Below are 14,153 nucleotides of genomic sequence, written 5' to 3' on the forward strand. Positions count from 1 at the left end.
TGTTGGAACAATGGGAAAACTAAATTCAATGGAAAATGTTACAATTGTGATCAGCATGGACATAGAGCTAATGAATGCAAAGTCAAACCTAAATTTGAAGGCAAATGTCACAAATGTAAGAAGCATGGGCACAAATCTTCTAAATGTAAAACTAAGATATTGAACCCAATAGAACATATTGTAAAAGCTATATTTGGTTGGGACTATAACACTTGGTGCAAATGTCATTACTATGGAGAATTTGGACACATTGGAATGAATTGTGTAAAACATCACATGAGGACAAGAGGCACTACTAGAAGATGTTTTATTTGTAGAAAACTTGGTCATCTTGCCAAGAACTGTATGAATACTGGAAGCATAGAAGATGAAAAGAAGGCAAAAGCTGATAACATCAAAAAGTAGATGAGACAACAATGGATTCCAAAATCTACTCAGAATGCAAGTCTGAGTAATAATGAAAATGCCACTCAAGATTTGAGTGACTCCAGCATTTCCACTTGATATCTCAAAGGAGAACTAGAACTTGGATTCTAAAGAAGATATCTCACATCAGTTCTAGTCAATAGAACAAAAGATCCATATTAGCATATAGCCATTTAACATCTCCCTTCAAAGATAATAAAATATCTCCTTTTCCTACTATTTCACATGCTTTATTATCACCCAAGTATACTTCACCAAATTTACCTTCTTGATAATTTAAGAAGTATTCCATACACAAAGTGGTATGAAATGATGCGACAGAATCCAAAACCCATGAGGCTGAAGTAGTCCCAATTGTAGATAAAATCAGCACACTATCATCTTTTTCATAGATCGTGTTGGCTTGACTTTCCTGCACTCATTCTTGTGCTCTCTTGTAACCTCTACAATCCTTTTTTACGTGACCACTTCTGCCACAAAACCAGCAGTCTCCTCCTGTCATGCCCAAAATTCAGGGCAAAAACACACTAGCAATTTTTATTTTATTTTTATAGTGATAATATGATTAAATGTAGTGCATACATATTTGAATAAAATTACTTACTACCTCATACTCAGGTATAATTACAAAATTTAGTACAAATAAAATTCAAATTTTCTTAACATATTTTGAAACTTAAATTACATAAATTAATAAATATAAATCACCATGTTATATAATTAACCTCAATCAAAAGAATAGGATTTTGAAATTATAAGAATGTCGCAGTAAGGTGAAACATCATTACATCTGATTTCAAGAAAACATATGCATAAACTGAAATACCAGAAATATAATAAGTAGGAATATTACTCAATTTTTTTTAAAACAAATGCGGTTCAGTCATTTCTTATTCATTTTATTGAACCACCTGATTCAAGGGCTCCGTCGGGAAAGAACTGAGAAGAAAACCCGGCATCGTTGCCATTACAACAAACATTTTAAAACACAATTTACATAGGATTTCAATCCCAAAATTTGAACATCAAATTTAAATTTCCTTCATGGCCATTAACAAGGGACCCATATTTTTTGTAATACATCGCTTAGGTCATGGAGGGAATGAAAATTGATTAGGTGACAAACAAACATAACAAGAAACTAAAATAGACATTCATATCCATACTAGGTTTTCACAACAGGATTCAACATTGAATCAAAACTAGGGAAAGGTGGATTTTTCCAACAGGAGATCTCAGACAAAACACCAAACCAAGTGTCCAATCAGGGCTATAACTCAAGAACTTCCATTCTTCCATACTTTTATGCCAAAACTCATACATGGTTTGTGCCAACAGGTAGGGGCCCATAACACCCTACCCTCTCTCCCTCTTCTCATCTTGAGAAGAGACTCTACACTGTTGGAGTCCAACTGAAGACCTTTCCAAAATTGGCCACTTCTGCCCTATCCGAGGGTGAGTAATGCCAAAACACCCATACAAGAAAACTTCAAAATTCAAGCAAAAATATGAAGGAAAAGCATTCAAGAAAGCATGTTTTCAATCCTTCCCAAACATACCCAACATATATACAAGCATATCAATTAACAACACAATAACATTAGCATGAAGCAAGTATGAACAACATGAACAAAGAAGATGAAGAACACTATGGTAAAATGAACAATTTGAGAAGAGTTTTCTCTCTAAAAGTAGAGATTGGGTAACCACCAAAACTACTCAAAAAAATGCCTCTAAATAAGATCCAAACTCAACCACCTCAAAAGGAAATAACTTCCCCCACTTGCCTAAAAATCTAGAAGTTTCTAACTCAACCAAACCTAAGGTTAACCTCTAAGTGGAGTTGAGGTTATTCAACCCATGGTAACAACTTTCAATTTTCGCACTAAGGCAAAAATAGACTTTTTGAGTAACCTCAAAAGTCAACAAAAGGGGCTAGGGGGGTGGAAAATGCCCCCAACCCATACCCATAAGCTTGGGTATTAAGATTTCATGATTTAAGGCCTTAGGAATTTGATTTGGGACCAAACAAATGCTAAGAATTTTTAAGACTATCTAACAACTCCGAAAAGAAAATTAAGCACTAATCTGGATTAGGGGTAACTAAACTCGATTAAAAAAAAGATTAGTGAAAAGGGAAAAAACTTAGTCCGACTAAGGTCTACAGGTAACTCAGATCACCCTAACAAGCATGTTGGAATGCACATACAATTTACGAGTGTCAAGTGACACTATAAAAATATTGTTACAAATGGTAACATTTACTAAATTACAGAAAGATAAATTCATACATCTCACAATACAATTAACATACGAACAACAAGGTTTCCACGAATGGCACATAGGGATCAGTTCCATTCCTTTGTCAGGTTTCTCGACTAAAATATCCTGCACACTCATTGCACACATCAGTAGCCCCATAAAATCACATGCACATATGTATATACATATCAAGGAATCACATAAATTAAAACATACATCTTTCAATAAATTAGGGGATCTCTCATCCCACTCATATTCTTAATCATTAAAATTTCATAATCAAAGTGTTAATTTTGCATTCACTTACTTCAATACACATGTTCATAAAGCATTAAATGATGAAACCAAATATTTGAAAGTAAACATCACACAACATGAAATAACATAACATAATATGTTTAGTGTATCTGATAGTGTCTTGATATATCGAGTCATAAGTATCAAAATAATAAGGTATCAACTACTATTAATTTCATTGGGACATTCATAACATAAAACATTACTTCACACCTATTCAAATCTCCTACAACAAATTTAATAGAGAAATTCATATTTAATAAGTATGTGTGAGGAGGAACCTTACACCTCCTTTCCTTTCCCTTGACTTTGAGCACCTAGCTGATTTTGATCTTCTATGATGATTGTTCCTTCCTCTAGTTTGGCTTCTTCCTCTATTTTCGGTGCTAACCACTATCAAGGCTTCACCAGATGAGGATTCCTTGTTGCTTCTATGCATATCCTCACTAAGTAGAGTTGCCATAACTTCATCATAGACCAGCTTGCTCTTTGGGGAGGTAGAAGTACTAACTGTTGTAATAATGGGATCCCAACTATCAGGTAGTGAACACAACAAGATGATAGCTTTAGATTCATCATCTTGTTTCATGCCAACCGAGGTTGCTTGACATAGCAAAGTGTTCAAATCATTTATATGATTTGACATCACAGTCCCATCTTTCATTTTCAGCTTGTAGAGCTTCTTCCTAATAAATATTTTATTTGTCGATGAGCTAATTTCGTACATATTTTGAAATTTATCCCAAACTTCCTTGGTCGAAGATTCATTGTGAACATTGAATAAAACATTCTATGATAAGAAGAAGTAAGAAAACTAAGAGAGCAAGAAATTCAATCAGTTAGATTATGTGAAGTCATGGAAGAGAAAAATAAGATAAAAGAAGAGATAGAAGGTAAGAACAATGAAATTCCACACCTATCCCTTCAACAAGTAGACTTCATTTATTAGCTCACCAATGCAAATGAAGAAATCATGAATCTAAGATCAAAGAATGAAAGATTGCAGAATGATCTAAACACTAAAAAGAAAACCAATGAAAGGATGATGAAATCTCAAGTAGACATAAATCAATTGAATAATCAAAGTCATTATAGAAAAAAAGGAAAAACAAGAATTGGATATACACAAGAAGGTGACTCGTCCAAGCAAGGAGCTCAAAAGAATCAAAGACCTACTTGCAGTCATTATGGTAAGATAGGTCATACATCAAACAAATGTTGGAACAATAGGAAAACTAAATTCAATGGAAAATGCTACAATTGCAATTAGCATGGACAACAATGGATTCCAAAATCTACTGAGAATGCAAGTCTAAGCAATAATGAAAATGTCACTCAAGATTTGAGTGACTCCAGCATTTTGACTTGATATCTCAAAGGAGAACTAGAACTTGGATTCTAAAGAAGATATCTCACATCAGTTCTAGTCAATAAAACAAAAGATCCATATCAACATACAAGATGCAAAGGGATCACTGAGTATTCAAATGATGACAGTCATTACTAAGTAAAGTTAGGTTATAGGCCTTATCGAGTGAGGTAGGGTTATAAGACCCTACTAAGCAAGGTTAGGAGCTATTATATCTATTGTCTGGTTACTGAGTCATGGATGACTCTGCTGAGTATTCAATGCAAGAAAAGTGGATGACAATCTATTGTTTGAGTGAACAATCATACCAGGCATTTATGGTGATCAAAAGGAAAAAATTATCAAAAGGATAGAACCAAATTCATTTCTCGCTGTGAATCTTTGAGAGCTATCTGTACAAAATGAATATTAGAGTAATCAAGTGATTCGAGCAAGTTATGGAAGATTTTTGTGTTATCTTGAATCCTACCAAGCAAAGATGGCATCCACTAGCAGTAAATCCAAGAAGGGCTCAGATATGTTAGTTCAAGGCATGGAATGGAAGGCACCAAACTTTAAGCTGAGTCCTGTCATTGCAAAAACCCTAGATCCGAGCAGAGCTCAATCCCAAATTCAACTAAAGGTACTATCAATCAATGATATTCATTCACATTTTAAGTGTGCTCTTCAAGATATTGGAACTTTAGAAATGGATGAATCATTGAGAGAATTATTTTTGAATGGTGTTTTGAAACCAGAACATCAACATCTTGAAGTGAAGGGTTTGACTCACATTTTGTATATGCCACAAGATTTTTAAATCAAATGGATAAGATATATCCTCAACCATGTGCACAATGGTCAGTTATGGTTAGAATAACCTATTTTGATAACCAAGATGATCCATATGATCATTGGTCTTCCTATGTTGGCAAAAAAAAAAATCAACCAAAATCCTAAGTTGTGTCGAGCTTGAGAAGAAAACCCTTGCCAAGTGGGATGGAAGGGGAATGAAGATTAGTTGTGTCACAGACATGGAATTGAAGTTTATGATACATGTCATCATGCACAAAATATATAGTTTGAGTAGAAAAAATAGTGTGTCATGTGAATTAGTGGATCTCGCATACAAGGTATTCAAAAGCAACATATCACTTGACATTGTCGAGTTACTGTTGAACTAGTTCAACAAGAACATGGATAGTATAAGAACTTCCAAGAACAATCCTTGTAAGTTCAGTTCACTTTTGACTTGTCTATTTTTCTATGTGCAAAATGTTTTCCCATCTAAAGGTATAGTAGTATGGAGGAAGGATGTACCTATTCTTTATCAAATTAATGAATATATAGCTGAAATGGGAGAAAACTATGTGAGTATTATGGACAATTACTTTGACGCATTCAAGGATGAGATGAATAACAGATTTCGGATTCCAAAGAAACTAGTTGATGATTACAAAGATGATGTTTGTTTCATGGTTGATAGTGACAAAGTATATATATGGGAAGTTAGACCAAGAAAAGTATGGGTTAAACCTCTAAGTTATGAGGTAAACATAGATGAAACCAAGGACATTATTGAGGCACTGATTAATGAGCCTATTGACCCTAAAGTTGGATACTTTGGCACCTACAATGAAGCAAAGGCTAGAATTGAATTGGAAATCAAAATCCCTTAGGCAGTCAACAAAGGCAAGAAGAGAATTGCTAAACTGAAAACCAACACCACTCTTTCATTGATTGAAGGAAAAGGAGATGATATTGAGGAGGATGAAGAAGAAGATGAAGATGAATAGAAATTAGAGGATGAAGATCCATTAAAGAAGAAAGGAAAAGTTATTATAACCAAGCCTACCAAACCATCTACTATTGTGTTTACAAGGAGATCATCTAGGAAGAAACTGGACAAAGAAGGAGGAGATGTAATCATTAAAAAGCCTCCACCACCTTCTAGGAAAGATTAAAAGATATTGAGTCTAGATCAAACATATTAAACTTCAAACCACTAAATTATGAGATCAGAAAAGATTTATCTATCACAACAAGGTGATCATTACACTCAATGAATCTCATTCAACAAACCAAGTTGTAGAATAGAGATCAGCTACTATTTCATCCTGACAGGTGGATCAGTTAAATCCTTTCACAAGGTAGACCTAATGGTCTTTTGTAAATTCTTTATCGAGTGCATACTTCATTGTATGTTTGTAAATCCTTTTGCAAGGTGGACCTAGCAGTCCTTATTGCTCCTAACAAGGTAGAGCATCATAAGTGATCATTGTAAGCCTTAACAGGCCAACTCTATACTAGAGTACTAAAGCTTATGGGTATCATCTCCACCCTAGTTTTACTTTATATTTGGATGGTTTCTAGGTCACCAAATTGTGTGTCAAAATTTTTATGAATGCTTCTATGTTTTCAATTTCTCATGCATGCAATTAGATCATAATACTCATGAAGGATTAATTGCTAATCAAGGATTAAGTTTTGTTGGTTACTGATTCACCCCTCCCCTCTCAGTAACTTAGCCTATCATATATATTTCCAACACAACCTATGATAAAAAAAAAAGGCATAGGGAATATTAGTGCAAGAAAACAACCAGTCAAAGAAAGTACTCAAGACCATGGAGAGGAACAAGCTTGACCTATTATTGTTGTGGCAAGATAGGTCATCTTGCTAGAGAATGTGGATCAAGAAGAGGAACCCAACTACAAAATTTGGACAATAGAGGAAAGAGTGAGATTGTGGAAAAAGAGGAAGTCAAAAGAGACTTCAACAAAGTATGGGTTGAGAAGGTTGACAAGAGTGAAGTATCCAAGCTCGAAGAAGTTGGAAGCTCTGGTTGAGGGTGATGCTTCTAAGGAAAACTAGGCTAACCCAAGCTTAGAAGAGGTTGTGTGCAAAAAAAAATCATACATTGGTCCACTATTCATAATTAGTAGAAGAATTCTCTATCAAAGCATGAGAAACCTATGAGAAGACAAAAGTGTGTTAGGATTACAACCATTGTTGCATAGGTCATTGGCATTAATTGTGAAATTATTGGTAGGTAAGTTTTTTTATTTATCCTTAGGAATTAATGTCAACATAATGATAATTTTTTGAAGGGTATAAATAGGTTAACAAGGTGAGATTAACCACTTTGCAAACTCAAATTCTTTAGCTGACCAAGAATTTGCCAAAAAAAAAAAAAAGTTGAGCAATTGTGCAACATTCCACCTACAAAAAAATCCCTAACTTGAAGGTGCACAATCAGAAGTAAGAAATGGAAAATCAAAAAAGGACAAAAGTTATCATGACAAAAAAAATTCACAAGTTTGATTTGATTAGAAACAAGGAATTTGATGAGACAAAGTATGTGGTTACCTCGCTAAGGGACAACATAGAGAACTAGACAACAACACTATCCATATGATCTATAGATGACATACAAACCTTAAGATGAGGTTTATTTACATGGAAATTGCATACTGAGTTTAATTTTCTAGCAAGCCAAACAACATTCCCTATGAAGCAGTACTCAAAGCATACCAAATCATTTACAACAATGCCCCACTTCACCTAAGTGTATGGTTATATGAAAAGGTGATGATGAACCTAGAAATGATCAAGCAAAACCACAACATACATCCATTCAATTATGGAACCATGCTAGTATGTATATTCTTTTATTTCAAGAAAGAATCCCCTAGACAAGGTTGAGTTAATTGGTTAAGAAACATTGCCCATTTCTAAATAAATATGGAAAAATGGATATGATGCTAGGTGGAAATAAAGATGATCAATTCAAAAGGTACTTTAATAGATTCAAGGAGTAATACAAAGAAGGGAAAGGATACCCTTTACTCTTGTAAAGGAGTATAAGAATGAACTATATTTTTTAGCTTGGACAAATACCGACATGATACAGATTGTGAATACCATAAGACACTGACTTACGTCATTTCAGTATGAGTTGATAAAGCAAGAGGCTAGAACCTATATCAAACTACTATTGTCAATGCCTATAGACACCAAGATGCAAATACATGACACTAGTACAATGAGGAGAATTATCATCACTAAAATTGAGAAGGAAAAGGATGAAACCAAAAAGGAAGCAAGAAGGGAAAGAAAAATAAAAGATGAAGTAAAACCTCTAACCAGTTCAAGCAAAAAGAAGAAGGTTACTGGTGAGGAGACACCTAGCACAGGAGGTGAGACGATGAAGAGACAATTATTGACTTGGGAAGAGAGACATCCTTGCCTAAACTAGAGATGGGAAAAGAAGACATGACCAAGAAAAAGAGGAGTGATGGTAAAGCAAACAATAAATAATTACCTATTCAAAGAAGACCAAATCCATCTAGAGGTGAATCAATGTCAAGGAAGACAAAACCTATAAAAAGAGGTAGTAATCCAACCCCATCCACTTTCAATGAGGATATTGCAAATACTATTGTTCATAATGGAAATTATAACATGATAAAGTATAGATACTCATGAATGAATGAGAAGGATGAGAATATTGTTATAAGCATTGCATTACTTTGTATGAGATCTTATAACAAATCATCTAAAATGGTGAAAATGAGTTACCAAAGAAGAGTGTCTATCATTTGGAGAAGATGGTATGAGGGAATTGCTATACTCAAATAAATCCTAGATGATGCACTAACCAACATCAAACCATAATATATTGCATTAGAGAAGAAGATGTATGTGGTTGCATACTTTGAAGAGTTTGGAACTCAAGAATATTTTTCACTCATAACTACAGGAGGAGAAAATGAAGTATTTGAGTTTGTAGTCAAAAGATGGAAATCTTTAGTAGAAGAAATATGCTCAAAAGAAAAGTGGGCAAACCAAAGCTCAAACTTTGGTAGATCCAAAAGGAAATGGTGTTCAAATACAAGAAAAGAAGAAAAATAAGCCCATTTGATCCAATAGAGAATCTAAGCTAGAGGGATATGTTAAAGAAATTCTAGAGATCCTTGTTGATTTCAACCCACATACATTACCTACGAGAGTAGAGTATATTGTTTCTCACATTGGAGTTGCTCCAAAAAGTTAGAGAGTTCCAGGAATGATCAATCTACAAGCCACTCCAAAAATATTGGAACAAGATGAGACTCCAAAGAAATGCAAGCCACCATAGGTAGCTGAAATTTAAAAAAATCATACACAACACAATAGAAAGAACTAAAGGATGAAAGTACTACTCAACCAAGTTCAAAAGTAGAAGATAAATAAGAAAAGAAAACTCCCACAATAGAAGCTATAGTAGAAGTAGGAAAGGATGCAACAAATTTGTTGACATCACAAGGAGACAATGTTGGTAAAGAAAAAAAGATTCCAGAAAAGAACATGTCTAAAGATGTACAACATGAACCAGTGAAGGAAAACAAGCAATGTAAAGCTGACCAACTAGTCAAGCAAGCTACTCTAGAGAAGTCTAAAATGTCTATCAGAGACACTCAAAGAATTCAAGAATCAAAAAATCCCAAACCTATAAAGAGTAAATTACAACTAGAAATAAATGAACTAGAAAAAAGAAGGGAGTTAAAAAGGAAAAGGAGAAGACTACCATCCTTCTTCATCATTTTCAAGGTCTGAAGATGAAGGAACATTATTTGAGAAACATGCTCAAGAAGTGAAAGACCCTAAGAAAATTTAGGAAGAACTAGATAGAAATGTAGGAGGAGTAAAAGAGATGAGAAATGAAGAGCTTGATCATTGGTCGGTTAGCTTAGTATCTTAATAACAAAGGATTGAACATCCTTTCATAGTTATTCCATGGTCAGACATCATCATGTGTTTTACTTAAAATAGTAGACTAACTTCATTTAATTTTTCAACCCAGGAGTGTAAAATTGAGAGGATGACTGCAAAGTGTATGCTCTAATTCTCCTTCAAGTCATCATTACTAAAGAGAAGGAAATGTTGAAGGAAACCTATACTAGAAATTGAAACAACAAATTAACCCAAAGCTTTAAAATAATGTTGCAATAGTAAACCTACATATTCATCTATGTTGTAGGAACAATTCATTTATTCTATTATCAATGGTTGTAGGAGCAACAAAATTCTATCTTGCAAGGAAACAAACAAGGAAATGAAACCTATTCTAATGGAACAATTCACTCACCAAGTGGGCCTCTTTGGATGATTGAGTAGAAAAGACAATCAAGATAAAGGAAATAAACTTGAACTATTCATTCTATTAATTCATGGTGAAAGAATTACACTTAAAGATAATATCACACTCTGCTGCTATGAAAATCAACTTCCTATTCTTCTCAAAAATTGTGCTTAAAGCTATAGAAGTCATTATTTAAAGGAAACTACAACTACTCCCTAACTCTAAAATCACTCCATTAATGAGGATCAACTACAGACTCATAAAGTTTGAAACAAAATCAATATTAATCAAGATTAAATCCTCTATGAATGTAGCAAGTTGTGGAAGCTACATCATGCATTGTTCCAATATAAAGCATATAATGACTTGCTCCACTTGTGATGGTTCAGCAATCTGGTTGGCTCTGACTTTTAACGTTGATGTGTTGACCCTTGAATATCCATGACAAGTACCTTAAAAACATTTAATGTGCACACAACTTCCACATACATATATTTATTTCATCATCAATATTAGAAAAGGTGTAAGTTCAAATTACCACTCTTGCAAATCCTATGGGGAAACATTTATCAACATGTAATATTACTTCATTATACCATTTTTATCCATAGATTCAAGTAATTATAGCATATTTGAACTATCCATAATTCTACTTAGTGTCTTAACATATATATAATATATACATAAAAATGTAAGTTCATCTACTTAAAACCATAAAGTCATGACTATTTCTACAAGATAGCTGCTTAAAAACAAGATAAAAAGATCTTAAAACAATGGCCTTTTAGAGGCTCATCATTCCCCCCAACTAAGCTATTTTTGGTCCTCAGCAACCAAGTTAGTTTTTGATTTTGGCCTAAACTCTCCAATCACTAGTTGTCCTCTCGCCTAGCTCATTCTTAACATAGTCAAAGTACCCATAATTTTCCTTGAGTCTTCTCCATCGCCAAATTTTTGTTGTCATATCATGATCCACTACATTTTCATTTATTACTAGTATTGGCTATAGGAGAATAGGGGGCTAACACTTTAATGGAAGCCAATATTTGCACCAATTCCTTCCCAAATCAATATACGATGGAATTATAATAGTAGTAAGGGTTAAATTTTGTGGAGAGTGGGGTCCTCTTATCTTTAGGTCATGTGGCATCCATTTCCACCTTTTTCTTGAAGTAACAATAGTTGTCTCAACAGCTCAAGAGGAGTTGTTCCCAATCTGCAAAGGCTTGTTCTTCAACTAAGTATACTTTACTAGCTCCAGCAAGGATTCCTAGAATATAAATCCAATCTAGCAATGTCTATCTAGACTAATGAACTTCTAGTCTCATAAGAAGAGGAATTGTCATTTCATTGTTCCTGTAAGGGATAGCTTGATGTTCCCTACTTATCTCATTCTACATCCAAGACATCATTGCTCTTAACTACACATCCCCTATATACAAGACTAAGTTCCACTCTGTGTCATTAGGCACTACCAAACTATGGAGATATAATTCGCACAATAAATTCTTCAAAGGCATTGGAAAAAATTGGAATGCATCATAAAACTCATGTGGAGTTGAAATGGAGGGATTAAGTCCTTCCACAATTCTAGTCAATTGGAAATTCAAAAGCTGCTCTTTGAGGAACAATGCATACACCAGTGATGGTGATCTACAATCCATCAATTCAAGAATCAATCCTATAATTTGTTCAATCCACCTTTTTAAAACTTCATTCTAGTCTGACCTCTATTTCAACTGATAGCTCTATTCATTAATAACATGTTTTAATTTTTCTTTTTCTAGCTTCCATTGAGATCTTTCCCATAACAACTATTGAAACAAATTAATTCAAGTAAACAAAGGTGTAGATAGATTGGCTGGTGGCAATGGTTCCTAATTCAAATTGTCTATCCATTCAGAGTTCAAATGAATTTTTTTGACACTTTGTAGTGTGGAGCACTCTCCTTCACTTATGACAATTGTCATCACCACATTCCCTTCCTTACTGGATTCAACTACTATTGTGGTCAGTGTATCTAGTCCATCTTGATTGAGCTTTTCCATTACTTCCTCAAAAATTTCTTGCTTGAATTCTGGGTAGTCCTTAGAAGGAAGGTCTTCTGGATTCTCATCAATATCCTACATAACAAGGATTTCTTCAAATTCCCCAGATGCTTTAGGCTCATCAAACTCCTTGTCACTATCAACAAGCACATAGTTAACAATAAGGTCAACTTCAGGTTGTTGATTCTGGTTACTGCACCCATTATCAATGACTATGTTTTGTTGCAAGTTTCCCTCCAAAGAGGACTCCTTCTCAACCTTAGAAGATTCTAGGTTAATCATTGGAATAAAGGCTTCAATAATCTTACTTCCTTCATAAAGCCTCGCACTTCGCCTCATAGGAGGTCTAGATAGGCATGGAGGATTCTTTTGTTTCCTCTTGTTTGCAAATATTTCAATAGTAGGTGCTTCAGGAGGTTTTTATGAAGCTTCCTCTTCTTGTAAGTGTAGGGTTTCATTAGCATTACTTTCTTCATGAGGTTGTCATTCTAATTTCTCTTCTTTGGGTCCCATAACTTTACCTTTTCCTTCCCTAACAATAAACCTAATCTTAACAAATGATGGGGTCTTGGGGGCACTAACAAATTCTCTATTTTTTCTTTTCTTTTTGCTAGAGATGGAAGCATCAGCTTTATAGATTCTCTTCTTACTTGGTCTAGTGCTGGAGGGAGAGGCTTCAAGAACATTTTTAGTCCTGGGAATAACCTTACAAAAACTAGTAGATGTCTTTTCCCTTTGTCCAACCTCTTGGCCTCTAGGGCTGACCAACCTAGGCTCTAGCTCTTTTAAGTACAAAACCTCTCCCATGTCCCAATTGATTGTTTGTTCAATTCTCTTTCCACAACTAATTTTATCAAGCAATTATGGGAGACAAATTGATCCTTTCCTGATTGCACTAAAGAAGCTTGCTTCTTAAAAATGTTAAACAGGAAATTGGGAAGATTTACCTGTCGATAATCATGTCGTAGATGAGCCAAAATCTTGAAATGTAGGGCATACAAGTATTTGTAATGACCTTCACAAGTAAAGTATTAAATGATGAATGTTACTGGCTGGATAAAATTTAAAGGCAATGATAATTTGGAGGTACCTTGCTTCTTGTCAATGTCTAACAGAGGGTCAAAATGCACACTAAATTGTGCCCTAGCCATTCATAGGTCAAATTCTTTTGCCCAATTTTCTCCTTCTTGGGGTAACCTGGTGACTTCAACTACCACATCTTCTATAAATTTAATTCGGATGCCCTTAACTATTGCAAAGCCATCCTGTAGGGTGCTCATAAATTGAAGAGAAACCTCCTCATCAAATCCCTTAAGACTGAGGCAATAATCTAACCATCCCCTTCTCTGGAACATTTTACAACTAGCTGCATCACCCAACAAAACTTTGTGATCAATTGGCTCATACCTTTGGAGATCTCCACCCATTGTTACTCACAATAGTATTTTAATAAAATGATGGCATTTTCTGGAGTTCAACAATGGAAAGTTAATAAAATTTACAATATTATGGTACCAAATAGAAAAAATGGTGTACTTTCTCTTCATGCTTCATAAAGATTTTTAAGGCACACGATCTCATGATATTCTTCCTTACATCTAGTCTCATAATTTTTCACTCGTGTATAGATTTGTCACCCTGAACAAGT

The sequence above is a fragment of the Cupressus sempervirens genome, chromosome 7 (genome assembly GCF_028749045.1).
Source record: "Cupressus sempervirens isolate cs-2001-9-10 chromosome 7, ASM2874904v1, whole genome shotgun sequence".
Lineage (NCBI taxonomy): Eukaryota > Viridiplantae > Streptophyta > Pinopsida > Cupressales > Cupressaceae > Cupressus > Cupressus sempervirens.